General features: G+C 46.0%; 1 pseudogene; it reads right to left on the bottom strand.

Moving 5' to 3' along the window:
• Positions 1-1,168: 1,168 nt before the first annotated feature.
• Positions 1,169-2,116, bottom strand: LOC146860439 (olfactory receptor 2G3-like; annotated as a pseudogene).
• Positions 2,117-12,928: the final 10,812 nt, after the last annotated feature.

The raw sequence follows: 12,928 nt of genomic DNA, 5'->3' as shown, positions 1-12,928 counted from the left end.
TTCTTTTTTGTCTTGCCTTCTAGTTTTTGTTCTTTCTTTTTTGTTACCTTCTTTCCTTCCTTTTTTGTTGCCTTCTTTCTTTAATTTTTTCTTTTCTCCTTTCTGGCTTGCTTTTTGCTTTCATTCATTTTACTTTCTTTCTTTCTTCCCTTCTTTCATTTTTGCCTTTGTTTTTCCTTTCTCTTTCTTCCTTCCTTCATTTCTTTCTTCCCTTTTTCTTTCATTCCTTATATCGCACCTTATTTCCTTCCTTCCTTTCTCCCTCCTTCCTTCCATCCATCCCTCTGTTTTAGGTCTCTGTTAGCCAAGACCTTTTATTTTTAATAAAATTATGTATATAACTCATTGGGACTTTCAGCCAGACTTCATCCATTCGTCTGTGGTTGTGTCGTTCACAACCCGTGGGGCAATGCGGCAATCCACTTTAGCCATTGTGTGACTTCACTAGAAATTACACCATGTTGCTTTTTCAGAAGAATCGCATCAACACACACAGTAGTTCCCTTCAGTGCCCAGAAGTACTATGGTAATGTGCTTTTTTGAGACCAAAAAACATTTTGCCTTCATCTAATGTTGAACAATAAAGTGTTGCAAAAACCATGAAAAAACAAAACAAAGATGCCAAAAGGCTGGCAGCCTACAGCAGACCTATTGGCTTTCGGAATGTTTTTTTTTTTTACTGCTGTCACAACCATGCCTTTGTAGAGGTTCAGAGCTCAGCCTACCCAACCACAGCATGTGCTGTCAATGCAAATATCTCTGCATCTTTCTGCAATATGAAAGTGCCCTCGGAGGGCAAAATGTGGCACCATACACCTCCCGTGCTCCCTTCAACAGTGGTAATCTAGCCTCAGGATTATTGAGGTTAAGTGTCATATTCTGTGTACGATTTATTAGTAAGAATGGCTGGCACTTCAGGCACAGCACATCTGCAGGTTAAATCTGAAAACCAAACTATGCATGTAAAACTATTCTTACATACCAAATAAAAATGCATCGTTTGTATAGCAGGTGTATAGTTTGCTTAAAGCACATGCCCCCTCACTGCCTGTGATGTTATTTTTTTTTACTCACTGCCAAGAAAGTTAATAAAACGTAAACTTCTCACACTTTATAAATCTATTTTAATCAGTCAACTTTGCTGTTCCGTGACATTTGAGTCTTTCATTTATGACGAATCCATTTTTTTGCCTATGATTCTGAACAGAGCTCATTTGACATCTTTGTTTCTAAGACTGTAGATTAGGGGATTTAGCGTTGGAGTCAAAACACTATAAAAGAGAGTAGCCATTTTGTCCTGATGCCGTGAGTGACTTGATCCGGGTCTCATGTACATAAAAATGATTGTGCCAAAGAATAAAGAAACCACCGTGATATGGGATGCGCAGGTTGAGAAAGCTTTTTGCCTCCCATCGGCCGAGCGGATTTTGAGAATGGTGGATATGATGCGAATATAAGTAATCAGGATTACGGAAAAGGGGATTATGACCACGAATATTGCGCAGAAAAATATTACGGTCTTGTTCATGGAAGAGTCGGTGCACGCCATGCCCAGCACGGCTGGGATTTCGCAGAAGAAATGGTCAATTTCGTTTGGCCCGCAGTAAGGCAACTGCAATGCAAAAACAGTATGGATTAATGAATTTAAAATGCCACCAAACCAGGAACATGCTGCCAACTTAATGCACAGTGACCTGTCCATGATGGTGGTGTAATGCAATGGTTTACATATGGCTACATAGCGATCATAGGCCATTGATGACAGAAGATAACACTCAGTCCCACCCAATGAAAGATGAATGCACAATTGTGCCATACATCCAGTGAATGAAATGCTTTATTTCTGCACTAGGAAGTGCTCCAGCATTTTTGGGACAATGCTTGATGTGTACCAGATATCCAGGAAGGACAAGTTGCTTATGAAAAAGTACATAGGGGTTTGAAGATGGTGGTCTATTCTGCTCAACAGGATGACGAAAGTATTTCCAATTAGAGTCATCATGTAGACGATCAAGAATACCACGAAGAGAGCAATCTGTATTTTGGGGTGGTTGGAAAGTCCCAGCAGAATAAATTCAGTCACAGTAGTTTGATTCTGCCCTTCCATTGTTCACCGAATTCTGTATCTGGTGAGATACAATTAAAATGTTGTTTTAAATTAAATTAAATGTACTACTGTCCTAAAAGATAAAGCAAGCATTTAGTTTGTGCAGAATGGTTTAATAAAGTATTACTTTATTAAAAGTTAATTTAGAGGCAACATAATTGTTCTTAATAGAAGAATGCCGAGCTTCATCAGAGTAATACAATTATCACTCATCTTTCACACGTGCCACTCTACATTTTCTTCTTGATTGTATGCTTTGTTTGTCAACCAATGACGTTACTGCTCTATAGAGCAAATTTAATTGTTCTACTATTGCAGTTACCCACAATCCCATCCAGTACTGTGAAAAACGTTCCTGCCAACCTCAACCTTTCACTGTGCTCTGTCACCCAGCTTGAGGAGCAGTATTGGATTACAGGTATAGTACATTTAACTTGTTATTTCATATTGTAGTTTATAACATAGCATATGGACATTTATTGAGTAATGGGGAGCAATAACATTGAACAGAAAGTTTCCAATTTTACCATAGTTCTAATATATTACCTGCACGTACAGCAACAATCTCAAAAGCTCGATATACATTTATTACAAAAAGATTTCTGTTGCAAAGTCTTCATTCCAACCAACAGGAGCAGATATCTTCCTACATATGTAAAACTCATGAGATCAATACAATAGAAAAAACACAGTAGTAGTGAGGTCGTTCTTTTCTGTAACAACCAATACGTTTCGCTGTCCTAAATAGGGGCTTCTCCAGGGGTTAAAAATTAAGAGGAAGAAACTATATGTACTTTTTCCATTCCCAAGCCAAAAGCCTTTTAATTACAGCCGAGCACAACAAGACAAACAAGAATTGCTGAATTAGATCCATGTTGAGTCTGTGGATGAGCCCTAACAGAAGAAACAATAATATTAATCTTCAAGTTCGCCTATGATGCGATTAATGCAAAATCTCTGATAAACCGAACATACCAGTCCTTACAGCTCTGTACAATATCCGACGAATCATATTAATTCATAATTTCTAGATTCCAATTAGCATCTTGGATCAGTATAGTATTTTTCAGCATACAATGCCCTCTTTATGAAGCCAGTTGAAATCGATTGATGGTTTTGCTTGTAAAAGTGCTTTTTAACTTATTATAATAACTCCTATTATTTTTTGTTTCTGCTAACAAATACGTTCCCCCAAAGCAATCTTAGGCTAAACGTGACAAATGGGAAACATCCATGAATAGGGGCTCTCCGGGATGTGCCATCAAAGAGCGTTTTATCCCATATGTTGAGTGCCTCTTTTCCCAGATGAATTCGTACCATACCTATTTTGATAAACCAGTAAAGCCTCCCCTTTACAGTGATCTCTGTCTTGAATATGTCGTTATAGGGTATCCTAATTGATAGGAAGTGAGGGCAGAATTGGACGTAGGTGTTGGGACTTGACAATGACATGGGCGGCTGCTCCACTATGGCAGAGTAGCGTCGCCTCACTGCCCGCAGAGGCAAACAAAAAATAAAATGATCTTATTGCAGATCATTTCATTTTTCATCCTGTGTCTGAGTCTTGGAAGGTGGGGCCACAGCACTGCAGCAGGGGAGGAGGAGTGGTGAGTCACGCTGTCAGTGTGCATGAGGGTTTGCCTGGCCGTCTCAGGCCAAACAGCCCCGCCCACCCATGTACCCACAGAGCCATACACCCATATATTCTGTCACACAGACATGGGCACACACACACACACACACACACACACACAGTCTCTCTCTCACACACTCTCAAACAGTAGGACACACACATGCACAAAGTCTTATACACATACACTCTCAGACAAACACATACAAAAGTGTGCATCAGTACCAGTCCACCCTCCGTTAGTCTGCTGCAGGCAGGCTCCCACCTCCTGAATGACTGCAGCATGGAGCGCAATGCCGGGAGTGACACTGGTTTGATCTGTCTTAGTCACAGAGCAGTGTCCCTTCTGGTATTGCATTCTGTGCTACAGCCATTTTGCAGGACAGAGAACCTGCCTGTAGTATAGAAATTGGCGGCTAACTGATATGGTAACTGCCAGGACAAGGGCAAAAAAGCACAGGAGCAGGCATGACAGCAAGCTAGGAGCACTCATTGGTACCACATGAGTTTCTGTCTCCTCCAGCTCAAATGTGTACAATATTGGGGGGGGGGGGCAGAGGGCGCTAGAGAGCCCGAAACAAGATGGCTGCAGATTAGTGCTGCTCTGTGGACCGGGGAATTAAATCCGACTAAAATCTGCAATACCGGGACCAGCAGCCAAGAAACAGTGCCACCAGCGTGTTAAAACGTGGATAATCAGAAGAGCCGGGTTGCCAGGACCAATACCACAAAATGTTGGAATGCCGCTGAGATGCCGGCGGGCCTGCATGACGGTACAGTGATGCAAAATGGCGGCCACCATCAGGTCTGCGGAGAGACCCTGAGGGCTTTACAACGTCCCTGCAATTAACGTAGCCCCCGATGGAGGAGAACTGAGCTACTAGCGAGCTGTGCCCCGCCGCCCGCTGCAGTGAGTGGTGTATGTTGGCCCAGCGGGTGGCTTGGAGGGTGCTGGAGATGTGAGCAGCTACTGGGCCACTTGGGGTGAGCTGCGGCAGGGATTTGCTGAAGAGCTGGGCATGCTGCGTGGTAGCAGTGAGGAGAGCTTTGGGCCGGTCGTGCCACACAAAACCATTCCATTGAGGGGCGCATCGATCCAGAGTTGAGGAGCTTGCCTGGGGTGCGCCTGCTGAGCGTCCCCCGTGGCGAGGGTGTGGGCGCCGGCTATGCGCTCTTGTAGGTGGGTGTCGGCTGGCACTGTGATCGGGGCCTTGGACTGACGGCCACTGCCTGTACATAACAGCTTTTTGACAAGATTTGGCAGTGGGCAGAACCGCTGTGTAGTGCTGGATAGCCCGCCATAGCACTCCATACCCGCAGTACCCCAGCAGGGGAAGGAACAGTGGGGGTAAGTCTAGCCGCAGTACACCATGAGCAACAACACCCCAAAAGTGTGCATCTACATGAGGTGATAGTGAGTAGCCTGCAGCCCTGGCGGGCATTCCCCCTTTGACAAATACGCTTAGCACCTCATACATAAACGCTGTGCATTTATAGGAACCATCAGTCTACCATGGTACATCGTGGGCAAAACTGACAAATAGCAGTCCTGCCTCACCTTAGAGGCCAAGCGAGCAGCCAAACCATCAGAGAGGAGTTGTCTGACTCAGAGCAGGAGGCTCAGCCTCACGGCTCTGTGACGCTGGCATCCACGCTGGCGGCAATGCAGCAGGATCTTTAATCAATTGACAGCAAAATTGATGCCTTAATCTACATATCGACCACATGGCGGATAAGCAAGATAAACAGTTGTCCAGAATAACGGAGGCAGAGCAACCCATATCCGCGTCTGAAGACAAGCTTCACAACACCCAAGAGAAACGTCTAAATATGGAGAAGGTTCTGGCATTAATTCAAGTAAAAAATTAGGACCTTGAAGCGAGAGCCAAACTGAACAATATACGGATCACAGGGGTCCCTGAATCAACCAACACCAGCACAATGGACCTCTATGTGGAGAGCTTGCTGAAGGAGATCTTTGGAGCCGAGCAGTTCTCCGAAGTGCTGGTGGTCAAAACAGCACATAGATTACTGAGGATGAGGCTACCCCCCAGCACCCCTCCACGTCCCATCATAGTGCCCTCCCAAATTTCTGCGACCATGATGCAGTGCTGTGACAATCCAGGGACCGTCAGGAGATCCGCCTCACACATACACTACAGCGCAGAGTCTAGGCAGAAAGTAAGGGACCTGCATGATGTTCCATCACTCCTGCTGACGTGGAATGTTAGAGGCTCAATAACCTGAAAAGAATTAGACAAGTGCTAGCCTACCTAGATAGGCATAGGATACAAATAGCGCGGTTGCAGAAGACGCACCTCAGGGGTAGAGCTGCAGAAGAAGCAGTTGCAAGATGGGCGGCCTACTGCATGGCCTCTTCACCTCTAACAATGCAAGGGGGTTATGATATTGATCAAGAAGGGAGTCCCATTTGAGGCAACACACACAGAGATCGATGAGCAAGGCTGATACGTGATAGTGCAGGGCATACTCTACGGCACAATGTTGACTATCATTAATACCTACAGCCCCAATGTGAATAATCCAGACTTTTACTCATGCATTTGGTGCAAGCTGCGAGCTCTGTCACCCTCGGCAACTATATGGGGCGGGGACCTGACCTTATACCTGAACTCGAGTTGAGACAGATCTGCTATGGGGAAGTGGCGGGGGAATAGTCGTGGCAGTTGATGCATAGTGAAATTGATTATTTTGGCCTCATCGACATTTGGAGACTCCCGAGCTGGAGGGAGGGGACATACATCTCATTGATCCATGGATCCTGGTCCCGCTTTGATTACTGGTTAGAAACAAGGGAGGTGAATACATGTGTGCATGACATTCGACATATGCCCAAAACATTATCAGACCATGCACCAGTGATGTTGGCGCTGTCTATCCTGACGCACGCTTTTCAACAGTTCCAGTGGCGCCTACACCCCACGGCACTACTGGACCCAGTATTTAAGGATACAGTAAGGAAAGATATAGTGGAATACTTTGCCATAAATATAGATTCAGTAGACAGTGCGGGGTCCTCTGGGAAGCATTTAAAGCCAATAACTTGGGGGGTATGCATGGGAACGGGCACAGGATTCTTGCGGGACATCTGCACCCAATTACAGAAACTGGAGGATGACTTGCAGAGGTTAAAACGGGAATATGTGTTTGACCCTAAGGCAAGCACCCTAGCAAACAAAAAGGACCAGATCTCTGAATACGAGGCTGCCGCAGAGTGGGAGACATGGCATCTCTCCCTAAGGCATGTGGCCAGGGCATATGGGGAAGCTGGCAGACCGGGGCATCACCTGGCCATGTCATTGAGAGATCCATATGTTCAAACACATGTGACGAATGTGGATGGACCCAATGGTACGCCGTCCATTGGTTTGGAATTCTCTGCTTTCTATGCTCATCTATATAGCTCCCACGAGAGAGCATCAGAGGCTGAGATCTTAGACTATCTAGATGATATCGCCCTGGCCTGGTTGTCTCAGGGCCAGAGAGAATACCTAACCCAACCCATTACAGAGGTGGAAATTAAAGAAATTATAAGAGCGCTAGCTAACAACAAGGCCCCGGGCCTGGATGGCCTTTCAGGTGAATTTTATAGAGAATACGCAGACATCCTAGCTCCGCACTTGCTCCTCTTATCAGCCGCTGTAGCTAATTAACATAGACACGAAAATACTGGCCAAAATATCGGCGTCCAGACTACAGCTACGGCTCACTAACCTGATCCTACCAGATCAGTCCTGGTTCGTTCCCACCCATTCAACAGCACAGAATCGCCGTACCATATTCGCGCTCTTTCATCAGCTTAACCGAGGGGTCTTCAAAGTGGGGCGTGACCCCCAGAGGGGCCGTAAAGTGATGGAAAGGGGGTCACGCATTCCCGGTCACACTTCTGCCCAAGCCCATTGGCACAACAAGGGATTCGGCCCCCTTTCCTCCCCCGTAGCGTGTCTCAGCTCGAGCTGCTGTGGGCTCCGCTGAGCTGTGTCTGCAGACTTATCTCCAGCACAGCCCGGCATGCCTGAGTTTTTCACAGGTCATTAAAGGCCATTTGCATGTTTACATACCTTTAGTAAACTGGTTACTGAGGCTTAGTTTTTTTTCTAGTTCCAGTACCCCCTGGGCCCCAACACTGCCTTTTCCTTACATTTGTATTTTACATTTACTGCAGTAGTGTGTTAGAATGCATTAATGAAAAGAAATATAAAGTAGGGTTGCAAGAAGGAAAATACCAGCCATTTGATGTTTAAAGAGCCTGCAAACGCCTCCTCTTGACACTAAATGGGATTGTAAATAAAATCATATGCATTCATTCGTAATGTGACTCTTCTGTCTTTGTTCCCTTTAATTATCAGTCATGGATCATTGAGGCAGCCCTAGAACACAATTAAAAGTGCTTTCTATTTATATTTGCTGTTACAAGTACGCACAGATGAGTGCTGAAATATACAGCTTTAGGTGACTGCTTATTTTTGTACCGTCTGGGACATCAAAATAATGAGCAGGCAACCCTAACCATGGGACTGGAAGTGTGTTGCAGGATCAGCATATTATTTATTTCCTCCACCCTCGATCCCTGATCAATGTCATAATAGCAATAGTTTAACTTATATCTTTAAACCCTACGCTGCCGTCAATAATATGCTGAGTTACTTCAAGTGTCTGGGAATGCTCCCTGCATTCAGAGAACTCACTTCTCATTCTCGCACTTCACTTTCACGCTCACCCTGCACTCACAGCCATCACAATGCACTCACACTGATCACCATGCACTCACATCATTCACCCTCCCACCCTGCACTCACAGTGATCACTCTGCAATCACAGTGCACTTGCGTTGTTCACCCTGTGCCTCAGCCTGCAGTCACACTACTCATCTGCACTCATGTGACACCTCATTCACCTGCCCCCTCACTGCTCAATTTGCAACTCGCTAAAACAAGCCCATAATTAACCATGCATTCATTCGTCCCACTCTGCACTTACATCCGCAACCAAATTCATATGGTCACCTCACTTATCCTGCAGTCACTCCTCTTTCCCTACTCTCACACTGTTGCATCGCTCACAGTGCACTCACATGGGCACTCTTCTCATCCACAGAGTGTAGAGGGTTAATGTGCCTGCTACAAAGAACATGTGCTATGCAGATCACAGAACTGAGTGTGAGTAAACTATGAGTAGCACTATAAAAAAAAATGTTTGTCAGAAAGGTGCCACAGAGAGATGAGGTGCTTTGTTGGTGAGCGGTAGTGAGGGAATTTATGGAGAAGGAGGAAACAGGGGATGGGGCACCAAAAAAGACTGTTGCGCCGTGTGTGACCAGTGCTATGGCCAGCCCTGCCTGGGAGTGTAGGCCCCCCGCGAAGGTTGGGTCTAGTGGCTCCCATGCTTCTGCCTATTACTATTATTATTTACATTTGTAGTGCGCTACTGTTACCAAAAGGTGTGCTGGGGCTAATAGCCATCTGCTGCCTGAAGGCAAATGAAAAACATACAGAAGGGGAAGGAGAACCAGGCAAATGGGGTGACCTACAGAGCATAGAGCCAGGTTTTTATATCTTCCTAAACGATAATAGATTCTTGGTGGAGCGAAGCAAAGGAGGATGCACGTTCCATAACTGTGTGGCCTGCACCAAAACAGCAAGACAGACAATTCATGCCTTCCTGAATTAGGGAACAATAAGCAGAGTGGCACAGGCCAAGAGGAGCATACCGTTCCAACCTGTGTGCTCGGTGTGGAGAGATGAGAGGATGAGAAAGGACAGCAAGGGAGTGGGAGAATTTGATTGAAGAGGTCAGGGATGAGGAGAAATGTGAAGTGCCGAAGGGAAGTGCGGACACGCAAGAAGTGAGTGAGAGGGAAAGTTGAGGGCACAGAGGAGGGCTACTGTCAAACTGTGAGAGAAGATAGCTGACAGATGATCTGTGACCTGAAAAGTAATTTGATGTGACAGGGGTGAGGGACAGCAGCGGGTGGGTGCTGAGAAGTGATTAATTTGTAATAAAACATGTGCCAGGGACCACACCAGTAGGCCACTGCAACTTTAACCACCCACCCATTGCCTTGCCTGTGTGGCCAATGACAATACCTATGCAACTACCAACCATAACACTGTACAAGTGTGACTATTTCAAGCCCCCAAAGCTATAAGAATGGCATGGATGTCAGGAGTTTATTGTTTTTAATGTATATTAAATTAATAAACAGCTGTTCTGCTCATCTCTAAATTACACAGACAGCCCAACCATGTGGCAGACGGTCATTGTGCCAGTGTGCACAATTAGGTGCCAGTGCGGAGCACCGGAAACCACCTGCTCAAATTAAGCACTGGTGTTGAAGTAACAGGGGAGAGGGACATTGGTTCAAGAAGGTGTGAAAAAACAAAGGAGAGATGTGAAAGATGAATGGGGGACTGGAGAGGTGTAAGATACACATAGACAACAATTTGAATGGAGAGACTTGAGGTGAATGAGAAGTGCAGATGGGCACGGGAGGTGACAGGGCCAGAGAGGTCATTAGATAAATGCGAGAAACTGTTAGAGATGAGGGCAGTGAAAAGACAGAATGGCAAGAGGTGATTAAGGGTGAAGTGAGAAGTTGAATGGGGAGAGTTCAGAAGTTGTATAAAAGGGGTGAAAGAAAATGGCCTGCAAAGTGAGAGAGGGATCCGGGATTGGGAGAGGAGATGAGAGAGGGATGGAAGGGAGGGGTGAGAGGAAAGCGGCATGGGTAAATTGCTTAACTCTGCACAAGACAGCCAGGGTTTTAAGGGACCCTCGCTGCTCCCTGCCAGGGCCAGGTGAGCTTCTAATGTGGCAGCACGTATTTCTGCGGAGTGGAAGGCCCATCACAAAGGTTGACTAGACATCTTTCTGATGTTAATTGCAATATTTTGGTTATAAACTGGTACTAATGGGGTGAAATCTTTCCTCAGTGTTACTGTGTGCAAAAAAATCAAAATAATGAAGCAATTCTATCCCAATATAACGCGGCATCATATAACATTATTTAAATTTTCTTCCCACACAATTTAGTCAAGCCTGTCATGTAATTTGGTCCTCACCTGCCTCGTAATTCCAGAAGCCCTGCTCACAGGTTTAGAAATGTTTGTCAGGAGGGGGTGCTTACGACTGAAAATGTTGACAGGGGGGTCTCGGCACCCAAAAGTTTGAAGACCTCTGGCTTAACCCCTCCTTGAAAGCTGTGGGGGTCCTGCAGGACACTGAGAAAGTATTTGGTTTAATCGAATGGACCTGCATGTTCACTATCCTGCTCAGGATGGATGTGCCCCCAGCTTTTCTTCGATGAGTGCGCCTATTATATACCATCCCTGCGGCTCTGCTAAGGGTGAATGAGGTCACATTCAAGGCAATGCGTATACACAGGGGCACGAGACAGGGCCGCCCACTGTTGCCGATCCAATTCACTCTGGCGCTGGAGCCTCCGGTGTGTGTAATATGTTAGCGCCACAGGGCGGCTGCATTACGTTTTCAGCTCCGATCACTGGTGATTACTATGTATGCAGATGATATGGCCATTTTCGTCCGAGCCCCAGAGATTTACCTGGATTCGATCATCCGAGAATATATTTGTTCTGAGTGGATTTCGGGCCTAGACATAAATTGGTCAGAGTCCTTTGTTGTGCCCCTCACCGCCGGCATGTTGCCATGCGAGCTGAAATTTCCTCTGGTGGGGCACAGTGATCCAGTAAATTATTTGGAGGTCTGGATTCACAGGGACCCTCCGGGGGTAGTTTGTTATAATTACGATAGGGCGATCTCCCTCTAGAAGAGCGGGTCTGGAGATGGTCTCCTCTGCCGCTCTCCCTGGCTGACCATGCTACTATCACGAAAATGATACTTTTACTAAAAGGTCCCTATTTATTCAATACGATACCGGTAACACTCACACAGGGGTTTTGCCACATACTTGACTCCCTATTAGTTTCACTGACCTGGTCCGTCACAGCTGAGAATTGCTTGGAAGATGCGTACTCTCCTGTTCGAACAGGGGGGCTTCGCTCCTCCAGCTATGTTGTTATATTTTTATGCACTCAGGCTCAGTATGCACATTATTGTCTCTCCCCCAGGTTTTACATCACACCTAGGACGCTGTGTAGCTCATGCCACCCAGAGCCTTGATTCCACATGCCCTGGGGTGTAACAGGTTCTCCACCATCCACATCTCCGCTAGGACATTGCGGAAGCGAGGTCACAGGGCTAATAGAAATCCACTATATGCGAAGGCACTATCATTAACTCACCATCCAGCAATATCGATCACGGCGAAACTCAAGGCATAAAGTTCACTAGCCACGGCACAGCTGAATACAATGGGTGAAGTACTCCTGGAATGGCAACTTATCGAGTGGACAGCCGTGCCCCAAGGGAGTACAGCTTCCCTCTGCTTCACGTCACACACCAATGGCTGCGAGCGTCTGCGCGTGAACTATTTCCTGTGGAGCCCGTGGCTCTGTCCGCACTACAGATTCTTCTGTCCACATCAACTGGACAGAAACTCGTCACCGAGGGGCATATCAGCAACAACTGGCGATAATTATCGCTAAGCGCACTTAGCACTTCGCGCTAGGATAATTATCGCCGGCTAGCATGGATTTTTATCGCTGAGATAGCGTGCTATTAGCAACGCTTATCTCAAAAGCGATAAAAATCCTAGCGCTAACTGCCAAACGTGAGATTATCGCTGGAAATCCAGCGATAATCTCACGAAGTTTGGCGTTAGCTTGATGATAGGGCCTGACATACTTAGCCATGATATCCACCTTCCATAGGATATCATGGCTAAGTCAGTTCTGAAGCAGGCGTAAGGAAAGTAGCAATAACAGGGGTTATCGCTACTTTTCCTGCCGCAATGCTTCATAGCGTGGGGCTTGATGATAGGAGAAATGTCGCTTAGCGACATTTCTCCAGTCATGTCAGGTCAGGAACGCCCACTTTGCATCTCATTAAAGATGCAAAGGTGGGCGTTAAGAATTTGCGCGCTAATGCAAGGTTTCACGCGATAGCGTGAGCTTGCTAATTAGGCGATAAAATTATTGCCGCTTTTAGGCCGAAAACGGCCGCAAAAGCGGCGATAATTTTCTATTGCCGCCTTGTAGATATGCCCCTAAGGGCCTCATGTAGGTAAATAAATTTTACCGTTTCTTAAATAC

Source organism: Triturus cristatus, chromosome 3_1 (assembly GCF_964204655.1).
Source record: "Triturus cristatus chromosome 3_1, aTriCri1.1, whole genome shotgun sequence".
In the NCBI taxonomy this organism is placed as follows: Eukaryota; Metazoa; Chordata; class Amphibia; order Caudata; family Salamandridae; genus Triturus; species Triturus cristatus.
Note: the sequence above shows the minus strand (reverse complement) of the source record. Positions and strands in the feature narration are given on the sequence as shown.